The sequence below is a fragment of the Rhipicephalus microplus genome, chromosome 7 (assembly GCF_043290135.1).
Source record: "Rhipicephalus microplus isolate Deutch F79 chromosome 7, USDA_Rmic, whole genome shotgun sequence".
NCBI classification, from domain to species: domain Eukaryota; kingdom Metazoa; phylum Arthropoda; class Arachnida; order Ixodida; family Ixodidae; genus Rhipicephalus; species Rhipicephalus microplus.
The window spans coordinates 80151074-80176220 of record NC_134706.1 but is presented as its reverse complement, the minus strand read 5'-3'; the positions used below and the strand labels follow the sequence as shown (position 1 = coordinate 80176220).

The following is a 25147-nucleotide window of genomic DNA, read 5'->3' as shown; positions in this document are numbered from 1 at the left end:
GAAAGGTGGCGTCTGCGACCAATTGACGAGAGGTCACCGGACAGTTTTTGGAAGATATACCTTTCCCTGCTGTTATGCTCAAAATTAAATGATTGTGTTGGTCGGCAAAATACCAACAATGGCCTTATACGACAATTTGGTCACTGTGCTTGTAATCATAATCACCTTCGAAAACCGCCGAGGTCACAAATTTATGTCTTCTCGGAATGCGCCCATTGCCTATCGGGTTGCTGGAACCGCGTGGTTCCACCATATTGTTTTCGTCTTGGAAAGAAATTGTGCCATAATTACTAGTTGTTTCTCGTTCACACAATGAGATTCTTCGTATTTATATCCTTGAACAATTCGATGCTTTCGTTGATTGTGCTAGGGCAAGCTATTATCAAATAATTCATTTATTTACGCCATTCCTTTCCGAACGAAGCTCACGTGGTGAAGGCAGGAACATAGTCCATGTGATTGACGAAGTGATATTACCACTTGATGCTTACCAGCCGTTCGAGTCCTCTCCACAGTGGTTGATGCTGTTTGTGTTGGCCTTGTAGCTTGGCCTCTGCGCATAAACGGTTCTGAGGAACATTCTCTCGCCTGTTCTGTTTTTTTTTCATGGCCAAAAATGTCACGACATTGCGGGCACTGAACTATTTTTTCACCCCTCTTGCTCTTCCTCGTGGTATAAAGATCGCCATCTTCGTTAAACACTCATGCATCTCAATAGCCTGAATAACTACGGACATCACCAAAGCTTCTTTTCTTCACAATATTCGTCATGAAGAATATATAGTGATCGGTATAGACAGCAAAGCTCTCGGTGAACCAAAATAACAAAAGCTCGGTAAAGTCCTTTCCGGAATGTCGCTGCGTTCGACTGCAAGCATGAAGATAGACCTCTGCAATTACCATTGTCCTAGACTGGTTACAGACAAGACACCGGCATAGCCTACACTGTCCTCCAAAAGCCCCGTCGAGTGTTCTCCTCCAGGTGCAATGTTATTACGAACAAGTGAAAAACAGACTAAAAAAGCTGTCATGAAAAAATCGTCAAGCACGTGGGATGCCCCGGTACTCTTTGTGAGGAAAAAATGGTTCCTGGATAATCTGCGCGGAATATAGGCGTTTGAACGTTGTGACAAAAAAGATGTTTATTTTTTACCAGGTATTGATGACGTCATTCAGTGCTTGCTTCCTGCTTCTTATTTGTCGACACTTGATTTGCGATTGGGTTATGGGAAAGTGCACACGAAACCTGAAGACAAGCAAGACACTCATTTTTCTGTATATACGTGGCTTATTCAAAATAATATTATGCTCTTTGGCCATCGCAATGCTCATGCCAACTTTGAAAGATTTGTGGACACAGTACTACGTGGTTTAAACTGAAATATATGCATAGGCTATTTTGGCAAAGCTGCAATCAAGGTCCGTGCGTGTAAAAAAAATTGCCCGCAGCTTCCCTCGGGGGAACACTGAGGAGGATGCGGAGCATATAATTGGTTAACGGGGTGTTAAAGTGCGACTTACTTGGGTCGATGGCTACATTGGTTAACGTGGTTGTGAAATGGGGTGTTAAATTGCGACTTACTTGGGTCGATGGCTAAATTGGTTAACGTGGTTGTAGGAGGGGGTGTTAAATGAGTGAACACGTACACACATATGCGAAAGGGCGGCGCTGGTCGAAGGGACGTCGATCATTGTGTTTGTGGATTCGTTGGAATTCATTTCACCGCGACCTTGGACGTCGACGCGCCGTACAAACCAACCGACGAGCGGCAACTGAGCGAGCGAGCGCCGACCTTGAGTATATATACATCGCGACGGCGCATGCGCTGTCAGCTGTCGAATGTTCTCGAAGGAGAAGCGCGCGCGTGGCACAGATGGCGACGGCGCGACGACGCATGCGCTGTCAGCTGTCGAATGTTCTCGAAGGAGAAGCGCGCGCGGCACAGATGGTGGGCGACGGCGCGACGGCGCATGCGCGCGCGTCAGCTGTCGAATGTTCGAGAAGCGGTGCGGACGGCGCGGACGGCGCACTACAAGGCGCGAGTATAAGATGCTTCCGCATCTAAAATGAATTGTCTCAGCTTTTCTCGGCAGCTTGGCTGCCTCTGAATTCAAAGCGATGTGGGTTTGGCGAACACCAGACACTGATGCAGCGGAACGTAGTCGACAAAGGTGGCGTAACACCAGTTCTCTCCAGAGCTCCGTCAATTCAACGCTGTCCCCCTGAAAACATCGCTTATTTATAGCCACGTGCTCATAATTTCGCCGTTTGTTTTTCAGTTCGCTAAAATCGAGTGCCTGCTGCCAAGTACCGTACGGCAGGATGCGGCCTTCAACTGGGCACTTCAATGAGACGCCTCATACTCCCAACTTGCATTTATACCAACGTCTGCCCGTCTGTAGCGTTGCTTCGATCCATCTTGCCCTGCTGAAGAGCACAATGGTGCTAGTAGTATCGGCATAGGAGCGGTGCGTGAATAACGTTGCCGTGGCTCGGCGCATATCGTCGCATATCACAGCCGTTCCTGAAGCGTACTTGGATCCAATTGTGCGGTTACGGAACAGGAATTTCTGGCAGCAGTTTTAACCGTACAAATATCTAGTTGCTTTCTTTACGCGAGGCCAATACAACTAATTATGGACCAACATTCCTTATGCTGGCTGGTTGGTTTGCGTGGTCCCTCTGGCCCCCTCACACGTTAGGCGCTGCACCTTCAGGAATATGGCATTACGGTGTCGTACAAAAGTGACTATCGTCACTTTTACACAGACTACCTCTCTCAGAATGGTCTAGCCAGTGCCGATTGCGATGCTGAGAACTTTCTAGACGGCCATGCCGCTGTTACTAGCACGTTTTCCACCGCAGCCTACTTTCAGCCTCATTTTTTACAGGGAAAGCTGTTATGAGATCACAACTCAGGTCACGCTCAGTTACATGTAGTGCGCCACCACCATCGCCGCCGCCGGTGTCCCTAACCACATCGCGCGAAATTAGAAAAGAAAACCTTGTACTAATGACTGAGTAAGGCTTGAATCCGGGTCCGCTGGGTGCCTCTTTAATATTCTACCACTTAGTTACGCCAGTGCTTGTAATTTGGTGTCAAACTTGCCTTAGGCAGGCATGACTGCTGGGTCCACTGGGTGCCAGCCCAGTATTCTACCACTGAGCTACTCCGGTCTTTGTGACTTGTTATCAAACTTGCCTTAGACAGGCTGGATGTCGGGAAATCAATCGTCTTTTTACGACTTATAAAGCGTTTTACAACAGCGAAAGAAGAACTAGTCACTGTACAATGCGATTAGCGTAACGAGTGGGCCGTCCGATTCTCCAACCCATTACAAAAGGTTGTTGACGCTGATGCTGATGCTGATGACCTCTGATGAATGGCGCTTACCCACAGAGGGGGATGGGCCAAGAACCAGGCGGCAGAATACTTAAATGAAACTAAAATGAAAATGAAGCCAATCTGAAAAAGTAGTTTAAAAATAATGCTACCAAAAAACAAAAACATTTGCTGAGCAAGCGGTCAAACCATCTCTTGTTTTTGATAGACACAGCTACGAATTTTAAACTAAAGATCCGAAAAGGTTAGGGTTCACTAGCACGGTAATCTTTTAGTTGCGTTGATGTAATCAAACACAGTGGAGCATATATTTCTGTGACAGTAACCAAATGAAGTTCTGCCAAGTGATAAAATTACTGGTAGATTTACTTGTATTCCTAGCTTTTGTAATGGGGCTACTAAAAATCTTTTTCTCTGATAAGAATAACAATGACAGAATAAAAAGAAATGTTCAATTGTTTCAATTTTGTTGCACCAAATGCATAGTGGTGGCGCCTTTAGTCGAGCTTTGTTAAGGTAATAATTTAGTTGGGGAACTGCTCAGCGCAATATGGTATAAGTGACCTCTAACTGGCGAGATACATACCACTGTTTATTCCAGCAATACCTCAAATACTCGAAATCTTTGAACTTATCCAAACTACCTTTTACCCATTGCAGACAAACATTTCGGAACCTTAGCGCTGTCACGTAAGCCGTATCTGACAAAACTGGGATGGTGGGCCTACTCAGGGATACTGCTGCTAAAGAGTCCGCCATTTTGTTCAAATATAATCCGCGTTGGCCCGGTACCCATAGCAAATGCAGTTTTTTTACGTTTTTTGGTACTAAATGCCGAAACGTATTCATCAGCTCTGCATTTACTGCCGCAGAAAGTGCATTACAAACTGATAACGAATCTATAATCATAACAGCTAATGATTCGCTTGAGGGCAATTTACGTAGAGCAAGAACAATTGCCAATAATTCTGCAATGAATACAGGAGTATAGTCTGGGAGTTTAATCGAAAAGGACCAGTCCAGAGAAGGAGAGAAGATGCCAACCCCAGCCTTTTCTTTTGACACAGATGCATCAGTCACAAAAATATTGTTATCTCTAGCTGAACTAGATTATCTGCTAACTGTTCATTTGAATACCTAAGTGTCAATTGGTTCTCGTTATGAGGAAATATATCATCAAATTGTATGCTAAGCATGGACTTTAGGTTGTGTATTGGACCAATATGGTTAATTTTTACATTTAGTTGCTGTAGTAGCGCTTGAGCAAATACTATTTGCGCGGTGTGTAGTCGCGACCAATGTCTTTCTTGCTTCCCTACTAACTGTGGCGCATACCCACTTCAGCCACAATTGCTCATCATAATCAGCCTCTGCATGGACAATTGGCGCAAAATTTTAGCAAGTGTTTATTGGATACTACGCTTCTCAGAAGAATGACGAGAAATAGCACATCAGATACCGGCCTACTACCCAAAAGTACCAAGCAAGTGTGCTTGAGGAGCTTATTGTTTTGAAAAGGTTCTGAAAGGCCAATCTGATAATTTCGCTGTAACTGTCGTGCTCCTACCACGCAGGCTTGTTTTTTTTATTTTCACCCCAGACACTACCCTATTTTCTCGTTGTATGCGATACCGCTGAGGTTGTAAGTGTACAACAGTTAAACTCACCCTTTTACAATAATTTCCCTTCCGTGATAATTACATGAAACCTGTACGCATGGGTTATTGAAACTCCAAGATAGTCCATTAAGAATTACTCGGCCAAATATGAGGCAGCGCCCTGCAGAGAGTGAAATGAGTTAGTCACGCTGATGCACACTTAAACACAACAATGGTCTCTTACAGTATATATATATATATATATATATATATATATATAGATATATATAGAGAGAGAGAGAAAGAAAGAGAGAGAGAGATGGATCCTAGACGTCTCTACCTATATTATACACGTTAGAAAATATTCGACATTGTCTCCCAAATGATACTTTATTTTATTTACAGGTACCTCAAAGACCCCAATGAGTAGGGTTTTACATGAGGGGTGTTGAAGCACGAAAATTACACAACTGATCAACAAACACAAAAGAAAAAGAAAACAAAAACTGCACGAGCGTATCACGAAAGAGTATCAACCACGCTCTGTTAATAAAAAGCATACAATGCCAACCAACGAAGCATACCATCGAAGCATAAAAAGCATACAATGCCAACCAGCGAAGCAGATAACACCACTAAGGATAATCGCATACATGACGCAAAAATAATCAGTAGAGAAGTTTTTCGACGGCAGCTTTGAACTGAGTCGGGTTCGTTTTGGTGACGACACTTTCAGGAAGGCTGTTCCATTCGATGGCTGTCAGAACAGGAAATGAATTTAGATAGGCGGTCGTGCGTGCACGAGGTGGGTATACTGCTTTTGAGTGGTTGAGGCGATTCGATGGGTGGTGAGCAGTTTTTATGTGGAGGCTTTCGCATGATAACGAGTTGTAGAATTTGTGGAAGAGGCAAAATCGTGCTACTGTACGTCGTGTTTTGAGACTTGGCAATTTAGCTTTACGTTTAAGAAGTGTTACGCTTGTGTGGTATGAATAATCGGAAAAGATGAATCTGGCCGCACGGTTCTGAACGGATTCAAGGATGGTACTTGAGTTAGCTTGTGGTAAGTCCCAGACTGCACACGCGAATTCCAGCTCTGGGCGAACAAGCGTTTCGTAGGCGAATAATTTAACTGTGGACGGAGCCAGGTTAATGTTACGTCGGAGGAAGCCCAGCGCGCGATTCGCGTCACTGGTAATGCGATTTATATGGGATGACCATGTAAGGTCATGAGAAATAAGAAGACCTAGATATTTAATGGACGAGACAGGAAATATAGCGGAGCCACTTAAGAAATATTTGTACGTGGAATAGGAGTGACGCCTGTGGAATGACATGATGGATGTTTTGTGAACGTTTAGCACCATGAGCCATTTGTTGCACCATTTGTCTATCTTCCTTAGGTCTTGCTGGAGTGCTACGTTATCACTGGGATCGATAATGGGGCGATAAATGACGCAGTCCTTCGCGAACAACCGAACTTCAGCCAATATCAATATCTCCATAGAGAATTTAACATTTTAATCGACTGAATCTCTGAATCGACTGAAGATGATGGAAAGGTTTCAACTAAAAGGCTGTCTAATAATGTTGACGTGATTTCAATATTTTCAACACCTTTGGATCATTAAAAACACGTATGAAAAAATTGTCTCGAATCTACATGTTACACAGTAAATGTCGTCGAAAGACGATAATCTTGTGTCTGGAGAGAGTGAACAAAACGTTTATTTGATGTTCTGCGTAAGAAAATTAGTGAATGATATTCTGAAGGCGCTGCGTTAGATGGCTTCGAGTGCGTAACGGAGGCAAACAAGTGCATCTAGGCACGTTAGGCATGAGCGCCATCCGGCCGTTATCTTTGAAAACGAAGGCATGCGCAACGGCGGGGAATGATGCGCGCCAGTCACGAAGGTGATAAAGTGTAGAATTCAGAGCGTGGGGCAGGTGCCACCACCGTGCCGTCGTAGCAAAGCGTTGGAAACACCTTCTTGAGCATCGCGTTGCCCTGTCAGTGCAGCGCGTGAAACGCTACAGTCTTTAGAGTTACTTCCGTGTGCCTCTTCTAGTATGAAGGCAAACATACAAAACATAGACATGTTGTTATGGCGCCTCAGTTATGCGCAATATTTGCTTTTTAATTGACAATTGCACAACGATGAACGCTAAACCTTGAGCAATATTGGTGGGCGCTGCGGATGGAGGTAACCGTTTGGGGTCGTTTGAGGTAACGTTAAGGTGGACAAACAGACAAACATTCAGACAGACCGACAGACAGACAGACATACAGACAATTACTTATGTATGCCTTTCCTAGTAAAAAATACACATACATAATACTGACTTGTTCTTGTGGTGCCTCAGATATGCGCAAAAATTGCTTTTTTTATTGAATATCGCACAAAGTTTAACGCTGAATCTTGAGCAATATTGGCAGGAGGTGCGGATGGGGTCGGCCGTTTAGTGTAGTGTTTGAGTACTTTGGTGCCGTTTAGGTTGCCGTTAAGGGCAGACAAACAGACAAATGTACCGATGAACAGACAGACAGACAGACAGACAGACCAAAAATTTTGTCTATCACTTATAATAAAGACTATCATCTTTATTATAAGTGACAACCAAAAATGACGAATAAAGTGTCATTTGTGAATACGATATTGAATCATCTTTAACGTGTACACCTAGTACACACCATTTCATCATACACACCAGTGGTAAGAGATCACGCATCAGCCGGTACCTGACACATTATAAAACAGCTCAGAAGAATAATGCTTTAAATATGTCGTTAATTTTAAATAATAAAATTATGTGTATTATTTATCAGAAGCCAAGCACAATGCCTCTATGCTGTTTTGCGCGTCATCGACTGCATGTAAATTCTGCCCCTTGGGGCTAAGTAGCGGTTCAGTATAACCTGCCCTTTGGTGGTCCAAGGGGGAAGATTCTATTCTGCAAAGAAAGCACTACTTCCCCATTTCTACATAATATAAAGGAGTATTAATATAACACGTGACAAGGTGTTCTATGGCATGCATTATTCGCTGCCAAATAGCCCCCAGTTGAACCTCGCGCTGACGTACTATGCTGTGAAGGTGAGGCAAAGGCAAGCTTCCTACTACAGTGTGGTTGTGCCGTTTCTCCACATCCTACCGACAAATTATACTATGATACAATATAAAACCCCATGTTTACTTGTACCTCTATATTGAGAAAATTGAATTAAAACGCCGCTCTTCCCAACTTTGTCACCGTATTTAGCAATATTTTTGCGTCGTTCGCTCTCAAAGTATTTTAATCATGTATTTTAGAACATATAAGACAGAAAATGTAAATGCCCCGCCGCGGTGGTCTAGTGGCTAAGGTACTCAGCTGCTGACCCGCAGGTCGCGGGTTTGATTCCCGGCTGCGGCGGCTGCATTTCCGATGGAGGCGGAAATGTTGGAGGCCCGTGTACTCAGATTTGGGTGCACGTTAAAGAACGCCAGGTGGTCAAAATTTCCGGAGCCTTCCACTATGGCGTCTCTCATAATCAAATGGTGGTTTTGGGACGTTGAACCCCACAAATCATCATCATCATCATCAGAAAATGTAATAGTATTACTGGCCGAAAAATTCTGTTCATAAAAAACGCTAAACATGCAGCATAATGCAATTTTTCGCCAACGTAAAAAAGAAAGAAATGAAAAAATGAATAAATTCTCATAGTCATGAAACAGTAGCGCCTTGAAAATAATGAAAAATTGTTTCATTGTAGTTACTGCAAAGAGTAATAATAAACACGCTATTTAACCTACCACACTTTTAATTGGGTGCCCGAAGTTTGAAGTTCCCCCTAAAGAAAGCAAATATTTTTTTCACAGTCACATATACCTGCATGATCCTTTAGCATGGTCAGAAAAGTTCCAAGGTTGACCGGGTACACTTGACACGAAATGCTCCCCACCCGAATACACACACACATTCACACACACACACACACACACACACACACACACACACACACACACACACACACACACACACACACACACACACACACACATATATATATATATATATATATATATTGTTTTGGGGTCAGTGACCTCTTGGGTCAATGACATTTTCTTGGAGTTTAGTTGTAGCCAAGCTGTTCTGAAGACTGCGAGAATCGCAGCGAGACGGGTGAGGTGGCTATCGAAAGTAGATTACAAGGCTATCACGTCGTCTAGGTAACAGAGACAAGTAGACCACTTATAACCATGCAAGAGAGAGTCCACCATTCGTTCGAATGTGGCAGGGGCGTTACATATTCAAAACGCATCACCCTAAACTGGTATAAACCATCCGGTGTAATGAAGGCCGTCTTCCTGCCGTCCATGTCATCGACAGATATCTGCCAGTAGCCAGATTAAAGATCAATAGACGACAAGTACGTAGCGCCGTGCAGACAGTCCAACGCGTCATTTATGCGTGGTAGCGGGTATACGTCTTTGCTCGTGATCTTGTTAAGGTGGCGATAGTCAACACTGAAGCGCCAGGTGCCGTCTTTTTTCTTCACAAGGACGACAGGGGAAGCCAAGGACTACTTGATGGTTCTATGATACCTTTGTTCAGCATTTTGTCAACTTCCACTTGGACAACTCTGCGCTCAGTGTGGGAGACATGATAGGGGCGTCGGCGAATGGAACTGGCGTCACCAGTGTTTATACGGTGCTGAACGGTGGATGTTTGCCCTAGAGGTTTGTCGTCGAAATCGAAAATGTCGGTATACGACGCGAGAAGGTGATGGATATCGTTGGCTTGCGCAGGATTGAGGTCAGCTGGAATCATCTTCGAGAAACGACTGGGCAAAGAACAGATGCTGTTAGCTACAGGAGACTGAAGTAAACCAATCTCGGTGGTGAGAGCTGCTATTTCGAATTCATCAGCATTGAATACACTGGCCAAGAACATGCCACGAGAAAGCACGTGAGGGCAAAAGCCGAAATTGAGAAGTGGGAGCGAGGTACAGTTGTCAGTGACAGTCACAAGCGTATAAGAAATGGCGATGTTGCGCTTCAAGAGGACGTCGGCGAGAGGAAGGAGAACATATTGCGCATCAGGAACCTGTGGCTGTGTGGCCAAAATGACGTGGGTGGCTGCCTGAGGTGACAGTCGCACATCCTGAAGAGAGCACAGGCGCGGTGGGGCAGTGTGGTGTACAGCGACTATCTGAGGCAGTTCTAGCTGAAGGACGCCGGTAGCACAATCGATAAGAGCAGAGTCATTCGACAAGAAGTCCAGGCCTAGTATAACGTCTTAAGGGCAGTGGTCAATCACGGCTAAAATGACAGAAGCAATGTCGTCCTGTATACTTAAGCGGCCAGTGTACAGACCGAGAACAATCGGCGTGCCGCCATCGGCCACACGGAGCATTTGTGCAGCCGCTGGTGTTATAACTTTCTCTAAACGTGTGCGTAGGCTTGAAATCATGACCGGAATGCTTGCGCCGGTGTCTACAAGTGCTTGTACAGGTACGCCATCTACTTCAACGTCTATTACACTTCGTCTGGTAGGAACGGAGAGAGGATTCGCTGAGGAAGTCGTCAATGCAGCACCACCTCCGGGGACTGCATTTCTCAGTTTTCCGGAACGATGCAGCCGGAAGCCACGGGGGACAAGAAGCGCCGTGGCTGCGGCGAACGGGACGATGGGCCACATATTTGCGGCGAACGAGACTGGTTCCAACGTGGTGAAGGCGAGCGGCTGTACCATGTGTTTCGAGAAGGGTCAACGGCATGGGACTCTTTGGCAGGTGAAAATGTGCGGGCGGTACCGCGGAAATGGGTCATCTTGGCCGTTGCACGAGGTGCCAAAGACCAAGTGTTGCAGCAGTAACGAGCAATATGTCTAACGCGGTGGCAGTTGAAACATATAGCGTGGTCTTCTGCAGTTCGCCGCTCAGACGGGTTTCGAGTACGTGGAGAAAACTGTTAGTCGGAGGAGGGCATAGTGAAAGGGAGTACACTGACTCTGGGGCTCTATCGGTACTGTGTGAATTGAACGCCGAGGGTGCCATTGCTTCCATTTCGCGACGAACAATGCATGTAATGTCTTCCGGTGGCGACGGTAGTTGTGGTGCGGACTGTTTTTTGCAAGCCGATGTTGCATCGGTGTTTTGAAGTCGGGCGAATGTTTGCAGAATGCGGTGGCTTTTTACTTGCTCAAACTGACGACAGTCTTTGATTATGGCGTCCACTGTGGAACAGTTCTTGCACAGCAGGAGATTGAACGCGTCGTCGGCAATATCTTTCAGGACATGCCCTGCCTTGTCACCTTCTGTCATGTCGCTTTCGGCCTTTCGGCAGAGGGCCAGCACGTCTTGAATGTATGCGAGGTATGATTCCGTTGGTGATTGGACACGGCAGGCACATTCCTTTTTGGCGGCGATCTTACGACTGGCGGTTTTGCCAAACACCTCTCGCATCTTTTCTTTGCATTGGTCTCAGCTTGTGAGTTCTTCTTCGTTGTTTTCGTACCACACCTTCGCCGTGCCTTTCAAGTAAAACAGCACATTAGCCAACTGAAGTGTAGGATCCCATCTGTTCGGCACACTCACTCGTTTGAACATGGCCAACGAACCGTCAACGTCGACGCCATCGGTCCCGCAGAATGGACTGGGATCCTTGAGTGGCGTGAAAACGTATGGTTGCGATGACGTGTTCGTCGGAGACGCTGACGTTGACGCGGAGGGATCAGCATTGGCCATGGCTACAAAACCGATGCGGCGTCCACTGCGGAGCTGCGTTGCCTGATGGTTACCCAGCACCTCTCACCAATATGTTAAGGGGTCATTACTTCAGTATAAACGCAATTACAGAGGAACAACCTCATGCTAAAATCACAATGGCTGATTGGCACACTCGCCTGTCAGCTGATTCTGTCCATCTTCCTTTACTTCGTAACAATATATATATATATATATATATATAAGGGAAAAAAGTGTAGAACTAAGGGCTCGTTTTCCCGTGTTTTAACACAATATAATGAGATCTAACAGACAGTAACGCCAAGGAATGTAAAGGGGAAGTTATTAGAACCAATGGAATGTAAATAGGAAGAAAAAAAGTGGATGAAAAATTAAGCAGCCGTACTCACGGCTGGTTATTTTTTCATCCACTTTTCTTTCTTCCTATTTACATTCGATTGGTTCTAATAACTTCCCCTGTACATTCCTTGGCATTAATGTCTGTTAGATCTCATTAATATTGTATATGTATATATATATATATATATATATATATATATATATATATATATGAAAAAGAAGTGTATACTTAAGGGCTCGTTTTCCGTGTTTTGACACAATAATGATGAGATCTAACAGACAACAAAGCCAAAGAAATTACAGATAATTTGCAATATAAATGTGACGAAAGTGAAGTGGGGGAAAAGATAACTTGCCATGGGCAGGAATTGAGCCTGCGACCTTCGAATAATGCGTTCGATGCTGTACCACTGAGCTACCACGGCGGCTATCCCCCAAGCCACTTTATTGGGTTTGTATGTTAATTTAGGCTCGGAAGTGTCAGTCAGCGCCATCTGTAGCCCTGGCGGCGAGTGTGGCACACTCTTTATGAGCCTGTAGGACGTCACATAGCACGTGAACTTATTACGAGCAGGCAGCTGACCAATAGTTTCTTGTATACAACGTAAGGCATCAAGTCTGCCAGTACGAGACCCTCGTTAATGAATAAGGGAAAGAAGTGTATAACTAAGGGCTTGTTTTTCTGTGTTTTGACCCAATAATAATGAGATCTGACAGACAAGAAAGCCAAGAAAAGTATAGGGGAAGTTGATTGACTGAACGGTATTGTAAATGTAAAAAGAAGTGTGTGAAAAAATAACTTGCCATGGGCAGGAACCCTACGTGCGACCTTCGAATAACATGTTCGATGCTCAACCAGTGAGATTTTTTATTTATTTTATTTATTCATTTTCTAAATACTGTTAGCCTTTCGGCTGTGACAGGGGTGGGACATACTAAGAATGACGACCATCAATACATTCAAATCATACAGCAATTTACACAGTGACACTTGAACTTGGAAATGTTACATGACATACATTGGAAACATCAGCATTGAGGCTAAAGGAAAAAACAGTGCAGTCGTAGTAAGCATACAAATAAATTGCAATAAATTTACATAGTAGACCATGCTTACAGAAAAATATTTTTGAGCCTTTCCGCAAATTTTTCAGGTGAATCACAATGAACCAGTGGTAATGGCAAAGCATTCCACTGACGAATGGTTTTTAGAAAAAAATGAATTCGCAAACACATTGACATGCTGTTGTCGCACTTCGTATGGGTAATCATTTAAACTTCTTAGGTTTCTTCCACGGCGTGGCGTTAAATATTTTGTTGTGTTTATGTTTAATTTATTTTTGACAATAAAAACAAGAACTTCATCGTTGCCAGTTGCTGTCGTTCGGCTAAAGTGGGCAGTTGAAGAGAGCGTAGCACTTCTGTTACTGACTCAGTCGAGGAATACTTTGAAAGAATAAACCTGGCAGCTCGCCTTTGTACTCTTTCTAGCATATTAATGAGGCCGATTTCCGAGGGATCCCACACAATGCTGGCATATTCCAATGTTGGCCAAATATAAGTAAGATATGCTGCTAACTTAACGGGAGTCGTAGCAAGTACTAATTTTCTTCGCAAGCACCCTAGTTTTCTCTCCGCCACCACACAAATTAACAAATTGGTTCTCCAATTTAGATTACTGGATATTGTTACCCCTAAATATATTATTTCATTGACGGTAGACAGGCGGGTGGAACTTAGAGTGTAATTGGAATGGATGACCCGATTACTTTTGCTTGTGACGCGCAAAGCAACTGTTTTAGTTTGATTCCTTTCCATTTCAGATTCAGTGCACCAAATACTGACAGCATCAAGAATATCATTAGGCGTTTTTTGGTCACCTTCACTGTGTATTTCTTTATAAATTAGGCAGTCGTCCGTAAAAAGTTGCACTGTAGTACTTCTATCTATGCCGCATGAAAAGTCATTTATGTAGGTTATGAATAATATCGGTCCTAAAACTGAACCTTGCGGTACCCCTAAGGTAACGCTTAATGACTCAGATTTGAAGCCGTGTATTTCTACATATTGTGTTCTGCCTATCTGGTACGCACTAATCCACTGTATTATGTTATAATTTATGCCTAGGTGTGCTAACTTACTAATTAACTCCCTGTGAGGAACCTTGTCAAAGACTTTGGAGAAGTCGAGACATATTGCGTCAATCTGAACATTATTATTTAAGGCACGCGTGAAGTCATCGACTGTTTCTATTAATTGGACTACAGTGGATGAATTGTGCCGGGAACCATGCTGATTAGGAAAAAAGCTTTTTGTGCCCTCCAGATACGTATACATAGCTTTGGATATATTATGCTCTAAAAGATTGCAGCATACGCATGTAAGGAAAATCGGAAGGTAAGTTTCCACCTTTAGTTGGTCTCCACTCTTACGTGTTGGCACGATCTTCGTCACAAGCCAGTCGTCTGGGACACGCTTTTGTTCTATTGAGGCATTATATAATATGTATAAATAGTGCGCAACACATTCCGCCTATCTTCGCACTAAATCATTTGGTATGCCATCTGGTTCGATCGACTTTTTCACGTTCATGTTCAGTAATAATGATACGATGCATTCATAAGTGATCTGAACGTCAGGCATAACTGACAACTGAGGAGGAAGTGGCATGAATGCATCACCATCATCAGGAGAAGCAGTAAACACTGACTGGAAAAATCTGTTGTGTAGGTAAGCGATGGAAGAGCAGTCGGTCACCAATTCATCATTGACAACAAGAGAATGCACGTGTCTTGAGTGGTCTTCCTTCTGAGACAAGTGACGGCAAAAACGATGTGGGGAAGATTTGATAAATGTCGGCAATATTTTTTTGTAATACTTTGTTTTTGATTCTTTCAGTTCAGAATGCATAAGCCTTGATGAATTGCGTATCTTGGATTGATCTTTGTTTACTGTTTGCCCCTCGCGGTTAATGAAGCGCTTCAAATGTATTGGCTTCTTAGTCATTCAAGGATTCTGTTTATTTTCTTTCTTTTTTTGCAAGGGCACAAATTTGTTGATACATAGGGTGACAATTTCTTTAAACGTTATCCACATCTTATTGACGCCACTTTCCTAATTGAACGCACCCAAAGAAAACGACAAGTACTCAATTATGATATTATCACCCGCCTTGTTCAAGTAGCGCACATGTCTGAAGCTTTCTTTTTTGCATAGCAAGGCACCATCAATGCTTACCTCAACTGAAAGAAGTTTGTGGTTCTACAATTCATGTTCAATTGCAACGTTGTATGTGTCGATTCGCCCGTCAATAAAAACTACATCTAGTATGGAATGCGGATACCCTGTTTCACGTGTACTGTCAGCGACGACCTGTGTGAAGTCACGGCTGAATGCAATGTCTAAAAGCCGTTGGCAGTCTATTGCTTCCTTCGATTTAGTTGAGAATGTGGTCCAATTATTTCCAGGGAGATTGAAATATTCTGCCATAACCACTCTACGATTCCGGGTAGCAATACCATCAAGGTATTGCTGCAAACTTTCTAGGTATGAATTAGAGGCGCCTGGAGGCCTGTAAACGGCTCCCAAAACAAGAGAAGATTTGGGTAGCTTTATTTTTACCCATACACTTTCATGGTGGGGTATTCCTTTCATAACAATCGCTTCAACATCTTCTGCAAATAGGATCGCCACACCACCACCTCGTGTATCGCAGTCTTTCCTAAATATTTTATAGCCGGGTGGTACAATTTCGCAATCCGCTATTTCCGGTCGCAGCCACGTTTCTGTGACGGTGATTACATGTGGTTTATAGCTTGCTAATTTTTATTCTAGGCCACTAATTTTATTCATAAGGCTCCGAGCATTTAGAGTAATTAAGCAAAGGCTGCATGCACTTGACTGCGAATGGCATTAGTCATCGTCGTCAGAGTGATGTGGTTTTTTCTTTGTATGCTTAAACTTAACTCGACAGTTTTTGTCGTAGTCCCAGGAATACACATCTTTGTCTATAACCAACCTGTCGTAATTCAAATGCATGCGTTTTCCTGCATGCGTTTTTCTGCAGGGTGTCCAACTTTATAGGTCCCGCGAAGAACCACTATATGCACGTTCTAGGGTGCCTGTGCTCGAGGGTAGCGTCGACGATGTGTCTGTGGTCAATAACAGCGGTGTCAGCAGCTAGTACAGCCACGCATGCGCTATGCCCCAGCTTGTAGTGATGTGCAGATGAAGCAAACCTGTTCGAGCAACAGAAGCCGCAGATTAGGCGACATTGCATTCGCAGTGCTGCAGTGTTCACTCAGATACCACGGCAGCTAGCCCCCCAGCCACTTTATTGCGTTTATATGTGAGTTTAAGCGTCGGTGTGTCAGTGAGCGCCATCTGTAGCCCTGGGGGCAAGTGTGGCACACTTTTTATGAGTCATAAGAAGTCTTGTAGCACGTGAAATTTCTACGAGCGGGCAGCTGACCAATAGTCCCTTGTATACAACCTAAGGCACCAAGTCTGCCAGTACGAGACCCTCGTTAATGGATAAGGCAAAGAAGCGTATTTTAAAAGGCTCCTTTTTCCTTGTTTGACACAATATAATGAGAAAAATATTTATTCCTACTTTTTGATATGCATACACAGATACACAAGGACACAGAGGAAAGCAACTGCCACCAGGGAAGCACCACGCCTGCTCACTCTTTCGGGAGGAGTGAAGAAACAGAGGAAACAAAGATTGGAGAGTAAAAAGAGAAAAGAAGATGAGGAAGGGAAAAAATGATGAAGACTTCGACGAGTATGAGTAAAAAACATAAGTAAAAAGAAAAAAAAACAAAAAAGAGACTGTCTGTAAACGGGTAGCCAGGTTCGTTTGGTTCATAAATATAAGGAGAGCTCGGTGGGCCTGGCCGCATCGGGAAGCGCTACCACTCGGAAAGAGGTAGTCGTCTAGAGTCGCACACTTAAGTTCTGAGAATTTATATTGCTTAATCAGCAAATACGGCTGCGTAGCAAATGTGGGATGCTCAAGTGTTTCGCAGTAGTCACAAGCTGCGCACAACGGGCTGTCCACATGCCCTTGACAGTGCAATCGTTCACGCACCAGCACAGAGCCCGCTCTTAGTTTGTACAACTGCGCTCGGGAACTACGAGCAAAGCCTCGGCCACGAACAAGGGGAGGAAACGATTCATTCGCCACACGCTGGTTTGGGTGCTGCTTTAGGAGGTGTCGGCGTGCAAGCAGATGAGCGTTGTCCATCGCACACAGAATTCCCAAACAGTCATGGCCATCATGATTGCTTGACGAAGCAAGGCGATCCACTTCTTCATTGCCCGCGATACCCACGTGCGAAGGTATCCACTGTACAGCTAAACATACCCCACGTGACAGAATATTATTAATGTATTTCATGATACTGCTCAGAATAAGACTGTTGGTCTTCTTGCTGGTGAGTCTGCTAAGGTCACCACGAAAGTCGGTGAGGATGACAGCCTTCGATACCTGTAAACCTTCTTGTACGTACTTAAGGGCGACATCAATCGCTGCTAGCTCGACCATCACCTTGTATTTAAAACGTCTTGTATTTTAAACAACCGCCTTATATGGGTTGAAGGGCAGAAGAAAGCTGTAGAAGCGCTCAGGCCATCGCTGCGTACAGAAGTGTCCGTAAATACTTTTGCATAGTCTTCGAAGTTTTCCAATAAGTGTGAATTGGTCAAATGGAATAGTTCCAAAACAGGTTGGACACACTTTTTGCGTATTCCTCGAAATGACAGATGGGTAGAGAAGGCACATGGCCTGTGCTCTGTAGATGTTGGTACTGAATAGTTTCGCCGGAATTGCCAGTAAAGTCATTGAAAAAAGCCACCATTTTACCGATGCAAGATTGTGGGCGCTGTAACAGCCTGTTAAGGAGTGTCTTGCCATGTGGGGCTTAGTTCAGACGCTCAATATAATGTAGCGCTCTCTGGTCAGCTTGCAGCCTTAGCGGCCACTGGTGTGCTTCAGTCAGTAGTGGGATGTATTGTGCTTCACGATGTAAGCCGAAGAGTACTCGCAGGACAACACAATGATCCCGTTCCAGCTGAGACATTAAAGCAGGCGGTACATTCAAGACAGGCAAAGCATACATCACGCAAGAGAGTACAGCTGATTGGTAAAGCTGTAGTGCCGTCTTCTGATCAATGCCCTCACCCCTAGCAGTCAAGGCGGCTTCATACTTGAACAGGGACAGCGATTTTCGCCTCACCATTTTAACAGCAGAACGACAAGAAAGGTGATCATCAATGATTACATTCAGGTAGCGATGCTGGTGTACCCACTGGATCGGTGTGTCTCCGAGGTAAAGCCTGCTAAGGCTTCGACGAGCGCGTTGCCTTGGATGATACGCGATCGCAACTGACTTCGCAGGGGAAACCTGCAGGCCAACTTCCACCAAGTATTCAGAAGTTGCATTCAGAGCTCGCTGCAGTATACCATAAAAGACGTGGACCATGATGTGACGAACCACTGACCCAGAGTGCGATGTCATCAGCACAAATTGCTATGCCTATAGGAAAGACACTTTCTTGCGGTAATCGGCCTGGATGTCCAGCAAGTACGCTGTTAAAGAGAAGTGGTGAAAAGACGCTGCCTTGCGGGACGCCAAATTTACCAGTGTGAGGTTGGCTTTGTGCTTCTTCAACGTGCACTTTCATTCGGCGCTCAGATAGAAAATCACGGAGAAAGTGTAACAGACGACCTGAAGTTCCACCAATTATCAGTGCACAAATATTCGCCTTATGTGGTCAGTCAAACGCTTGCCTTAGTCAAACGCTTGCTGTATGTCAAGAGACAGAACATACGCTGAATGTCTGTTTGCTCGAGCAGATTCAAGCGATGATACAAGATCTGCTATGCTGCCAAGGGCTTAACGGTGGCAAGGAAATCCGCTCATGACATCAGGGAAGAAAGTGGGCTCCTGTAATCTGGCGTTCAGACGAAATAGCACCATACCTTACATCAGCCTAATATTATTAGAAGTTAGTGATATCAGCCGGTATGAATTCAGGAGTTGTGCAGGGCGACCAGGCTTCAAAGTTGGCTTCACCACAGACGATTTCCATTCAGCAGAAACCAGACTCGTTTGCCACACTTTGTTATATTCGTAGAAGATACTTTGATGAAAGACCTCATCAAAGTTTCGCAAGGCTTAGTACGTAAGACCATCTTCGTATGGGACAGTGCATGACGCAGCTAAGACGCAACAGAGGCTAAGTGCATGACGCAGCTCGGCCAGGGTAAATTCTGCCTCATACATCTCACACGGTCCATATAAAACTATTCCAGAACGATGACTGGCGTTGTCTTTTGTCGTAGGACAGGCGATAATATTAGCAAAATTTTCCGCAAGAATTTTCGGAGACCGCCCAGTCATGATGCACAATGTAGTTGTCGGGTTCTTGGAGACCTCAGGTGTTCGGAGAGCCTTCAATATGCGCCATACACTCCAAAAACCACTTGCCATATGCAACGAGCTGCACAATGAGGCCCAGCTTCTTCGACGAAGTTGTTTTGTGTGCCGCCAAATGGCTGAATTTAAGCTGTTATAAAGTGTCCAATCAGAGCTTCTTTTGGAACGCTGTGCCATCCTGTAAGCACGTCGTCGACAAGCACGTAGTCTCAAAAGCTTTAAGTCGGGGTTTGTCTTGTCTATGCTTCGCAGTCGTCGTACTGTAGCTTGCTGCAGATATTCACTCACTAGTTTGAACAGGTTATCATGAGATGGCATCTCGCAATCAGCTGACGGAACTTGCCCCAATTTGTCACTGTGTATAGGCAGCACTCTAGCTGCTGGGAGAATTCTCTGGAACCAGCCAATAGGGCAAATGATCTGAACCCCATGGGTCAGCTTCACTTGACCATGTAAGACGCACATCTCTCGTTGATATGGCAAGATCAATGATGGATTGTTTCTTTCCTCTGCCGACAAATGTGAATGAGCCGTCCCTAGGGTCTGCAGATCATGTTTAACATTTAGCTCATTGATATTCACTCCACGATTGTCTTGTGGGCGACAACACTAACGAGGATGATGGGCATTGAAATCTTCTTCAGTCTTCTTCATGGCCGTGAAGTGACAGCGATTCTTGACGCCATGTTACTGTATGACTGCAATGTCATCAATTTAGACGTTGTATCTTCTACCGAACAAGCAGAATAAGCGAGGCAGCTTGCACGCGTCCGAATCAACCAGCAGCAACATTACGACGCCCAACGTTATAATCTGCGACACTGACATGTCGTCTATCGGCCCAGTGAAAAAGTGTGGGTACGGAGTTCTACCGTGACCGGGGACTGTCTGAAAATTCCTGAAGAGGTATTTTGGCCCCTACACAGTTTTACAACGCCTGAGTGACGTTACTTACGTGGTCGTACCTGACAACCACCCGACAACTCATCAGCAAAAACCAGAAATTGTGCACATTGTGCAAATGAAGCCCTATTTTTCGGACTGATTTGCCCCATACATCTACTGCACCGTCTATTATAAAAAAGCATCGGACGCTGCTTTCTGGAGTGGGGCAAATGTCGCATTGAATATGCAGCACCAAGAGAACGACAAAGAGCACGCGCAGCGAGAAAGAAAAACGAAGCTGCCATCTGATCAGTTTGCCAGTGTTCTGGTACAATTGAAGTGAGTTGTCCAGTATTAAACTGCTGCTGCTTCTTCATTGTGAATGCATATAAACATCTATCTATCTATCTATCTATCTATCTATCTATCTATCTATCTATCTATCTATCTATCTGTCTATCTATATATATATATATATATATATATATATATATATATATATATATATATATATATATATATATGGTATGTTAGTGCGATCAAGTAAAAGTTACAAAGCTTGTTTCGCAGTACTTCTGGCGTCGATGTCCGCGTGGGCGTCGTTCTTGTGAGCGAACAATTATCGTCTATGCCATGACCAACAAATCGAGAGAGATTCAAATCGAAAGATTAGTGTCATGCCAGGAGCTGCCTGCACAATATAAGGCTAAGTTCATCACTCAATCGAATGGAGATGGTTGGCATTGGTGGGGATGCTTTCTACTTAGCTTTTTTGCTCTCTTTCGCTTTTCTTCGAAATTTTTATTGAACACCTGTCCTCTTCAATTTTTTAATTCGTTAGCCTACAATACTTTGGTGAAGCAGGCAGGGCATTGTTGGTTATTTTATTTTTATTATTTTAGGAATAATCTTTTCCCACACAAACATGTCTGTCTATCTGGAGGCGCTGTGTAAGATATGTCGCCATCTAGCAATAATGTAAACAAACGAAAGTTTTTCTTAAAAAAGCAGTCACTGCAAGGTGGCAGTGCAGCGTAATTTTCGTTAAAGCCCCTGAAATTTTAGCGAAGCATAAGAAACAGCCGCTTTTTCGCCAAAAGCGTCGAAATGACAGCACAGTCGTAATAAACACTTCCGTCGTTAAATTACGTATGTATGTAATATCTGAATAAAAATTCACTATACCAAACAATCTTGCATTGATGGTGGGCCTCAAATATGCGTTATATTTGGTTTCGAATGACAATGTTGCCAAGTATGTTTTGCAGCCACCAGATCAGGACGGCTTGGAGTTAAGCAAGCACTCAAACTTTTCCCGGTGGCGGAATCGTTTGACTAACGCCAACAGACAGACCAAAACGTTGGCCCTGGGGTGTCCCAAGCAAAAATATTGCTTTTCATAAGTGAATAATGTTACCGGGTCTGACTGAGGATCGATGCTCGGCGGTTTCTGTGGCAAGCAGTGTTCTATCGCGAAGCCCCACGTCTTCTTAAAACATAAAAAATGACTTTTACTGTTAAATGCAATGGAAATTGTATTAATGATTTAAAACACACGAGCCCTGTATACAGTGTTCAATTACGAAATGAATTAACGAAGTAATATCACCAGGTGCAAGTGTACGTAGACATCAATTGTTAGCACGTGAGACTATCTCTAATGACTTCGTGGTTTCAAGCCGGCCATTCATTACAAAAGGCACGCGCGTTACCCCACGCATTGTTTTAAGACGACGTAGTGGATGCAAAGCTAGTAAAAATTTTGACGCGCATAATTACTGGAAGCTTAAAGCATTTTATACATTACACAGAATGCAGCCTTATGCGTAAGCTCACTGACGCCAGTCACTTTTAACTTTATAGATTACGTTGTATTAGTCCACAATTTCAACTTGTCGAATGACATCATACAGTAAATGGTGTAGGATATGTAGTTGAAGAGCGCACTAGGCACGGGATATAGCTATCGCGTTCAACTACCAAAGGCGAAGCTTACCAGTCCCCCTTAGTTTAGTTCATTTTTGACACCAGTGGATTTGAAGAGCTCGAGAAGAATTGATCTTCTGTTTGAACTAGACTGTTTGTTCGGTAGTTCGATTGAAAAAATTTATATCCGCAATCAAAGATACCGCAATACCAAACAAATTGTTTCAACAATGAAGAATTCGATGCTTAATATAAATAATGGCAGAATATCGCGTCTTGCCTATCTAATCAGGAGTTAATATTTCCTCTGGCTAACGCATACAACAGACAGCCTGTTTGTTCATATGCAATCGAAAAATGCTTTCTAGGTAACGTGACTTAGACACCACTGAGTACAATGGGTACAGTTAAAAATTTTTTAAATTTTATTATCAAGCATTTTGTAAGAGAACTTAGGAAAACCTGAAAACAAATACTCACCATTTATAAATTTGGCAGGACAAAAGACACAGGTAACATATGTGGCGTATCCAAGAAGAGTAAAAACCAATAAAAAACGCATCATCGTTGTAAAATAACTCAATTTTTATCTATGCCTGAAAAGAAGAAAGACCTGGGAACATTTTTATTCAATAAGCTCGATTTTCTTGGCGTCCCAACTTCTACCACCTTGAATTTTTACAATATTTTTGTTTCTACTAGTCACGAATAGGTTCATGACTACGCTTTGACAGTGCTTAATTTATAATAAACTTCTTAAAGCTTACATGTGTAACATTTCATAAAGTTCAGCGAAGAACCCCACCCCCCACTTTAATTCAGTCCCAGCTACGAAAACCAGCATTCGTTGTTTTCTTTTTTACAGCAAAGTCATTTCATTCCAGCACATGAGATCGCAAAATCGGTGTGCTGCCTGGCGTAGCTCGGCATGCCAAATAATCAAAATGACAAACAACATGTACAGAAAAAATCCAGGTGGTGCAGTTGGCCGAGTAGACAAGAGCGCTCCTGCGAGGGCATTTGCCTCTGCACTATGTGGCGACGCTGTTATAGCATGACGTAGAGAACACTGAGAAACAAGATAGGGTTAACCGCTGGGATGAAGCAGTTTCTCCACTCCAGAGATAAAGGCTATTGATGCGGAGAAAGGTTTGAATAGAGCAATGTTAATACGTGCAGCGAGAGCCGATCAAACGAAAACGGAAAGTGTATAGAATCCAGCAGCGTGAGGATGAATGCTACTCTCAGTACTCACGTATTCCAAAGTCAGAAATGGGTGGTGGCGACTACGGGAAAGTAGTAATATGATTTGTAATGCGTTCTACACGGATACCTTGGTCCCGACAATTCCAAGAAGTCTCCCAGTCTCGCTAGTCTTTTTTGTATTCCTATTTCTTTTTATCATATTCTTTTCGCTTGTTTTTCCAAACAACCTATGACATCTGCACAAGTTGCGCCTAATGCGTACATCAAAACTTTTATAAGAATGCGTGTCGCACTGCTGATGAACGCTACTCAACCGTTAAATATATGGCTCCAGTGACAGTCAAGCTTCTAGCAGTTTGAAAAGATACAAGGTATATTGTCTCTCATAACGTGTTTATATATATAGGTAATGGCGCCACTGGGGACCCGATAAATCGCAGCGTTATTGCCCCTCGAGATCTGTCAGTCGCCTAGCATCGAACGTGTGAGACATGCTGGAAAATAAGGGTTCAGGAGCTTGAGTGTTGCCTCAGCTGCGATGCGAACATGATGCGTTGCCTCCGCTGGATGTTGAAGACATGATGCACGCCCAGCAAAGGCGATGCGTCATGTTTATAATATGTCTGCATCACATAGGCCGCAACTAGACAGCGACTCACCTGGATAAAATAGGCCACTCATTGTATTATTACCCCTCTGAATTTTCTATGTTTTACGATCATTTTGCATTTTTATCTCTCTTGCCTCGTCTGCATGTTACTAAAAACTTCAATTAAACTTGTGCAAGTAGCAAACCTCGGCTTAGTTGCACCAGGTATAACAGTTCATATGGCTGACATCTCCAATGTTTCGGCATGCAAGAACTTTAAGCGAACTCTGGTTGAGATGCGTGGTGGTTGACATAACCACTTCTGGAAAAAAGGTCACAGCATATCCACAGAGCGAGTTTGAATGGGTGGGGAAAGGCGTCAATTCAGCGGTCCCTGATTCTGTCCATTCGTCCGTCCATGCTTCCGTTAGTCTGTTCGTTCTTGCCTCCGTTCCATCTGTGCGTCCGCCCATGCGTACGTCCACGCGTCTGTCCATCCGTCCCTCCGTTCGTCTATCTACCGGGCGCACAGACGGACGAAAGCATGGACGAATCGAAAGACGCATGGACGCTCGGACGAATCGACCGAAGCAAGGACGCTCGGCCGGGCGAATGGACGGACTCACAGACAGAAGCACGCATGGACAAACGGATGAATGAACAGAAGCATGAACGGAGAGACAGCGGACGGATTCGCAGGAAGAAGCACGGACGGACGCTTGGATTAACAGACAGATGGACGGACGGTAGTATGGACGTATGGACGAAAGCACGCACACTATGACGAACTGACGGAAGTACGGGCGGATGTATGCACGTACGGACAGACAGTGGACGGAAGTATTGAAAGACAGAAAAACGGGGGGGGGGGGGGGGCATGGACAGATGGAGAGAAGCGTAGACGGAGGAATGCACGAACGAAAGCACGAACGGATGGACGCATGGGTGAACGGATGAACACATAAACAGTTGGACTAACGGCCGACCGAATGGACGCTTCGCCACACTCATTCACTCCGTGGATATGCTGTGGAACCCATTAGTGCCTTCTATTTATAATATTCCTAAGAGAATATACACACAAC

General features: G+C 44.1%; 1 long non-coding RNA gene across 1 annotated transcript in view; it reads right to left on the bottom strand.

Moving 5' to 3' along the window:
* LOC142766992 (uncharacterized) overlaps positions 1 to 22855 on the bottom strand; it is a 33415-nt gene extending 10560 nt beyond the window's left edge. Inside the window, exons 1-2 of the long non-coding RNA XR_012884696.1 lie at positions 22748 to 22855; positions 5012 to 5123 (exon numbers count right to left, since the gene is read on the bottom strand). This is a non-coding gene — a long non-coding RNA (uncharacterized LOC142766992). The remainder of the gene's footprint in view (positions 1 to 5011; positions 5124 to 22747) is intronic.
* Between the last annotated feature and the right edge of the window lie 2292 nt (positions 22856 to 25147).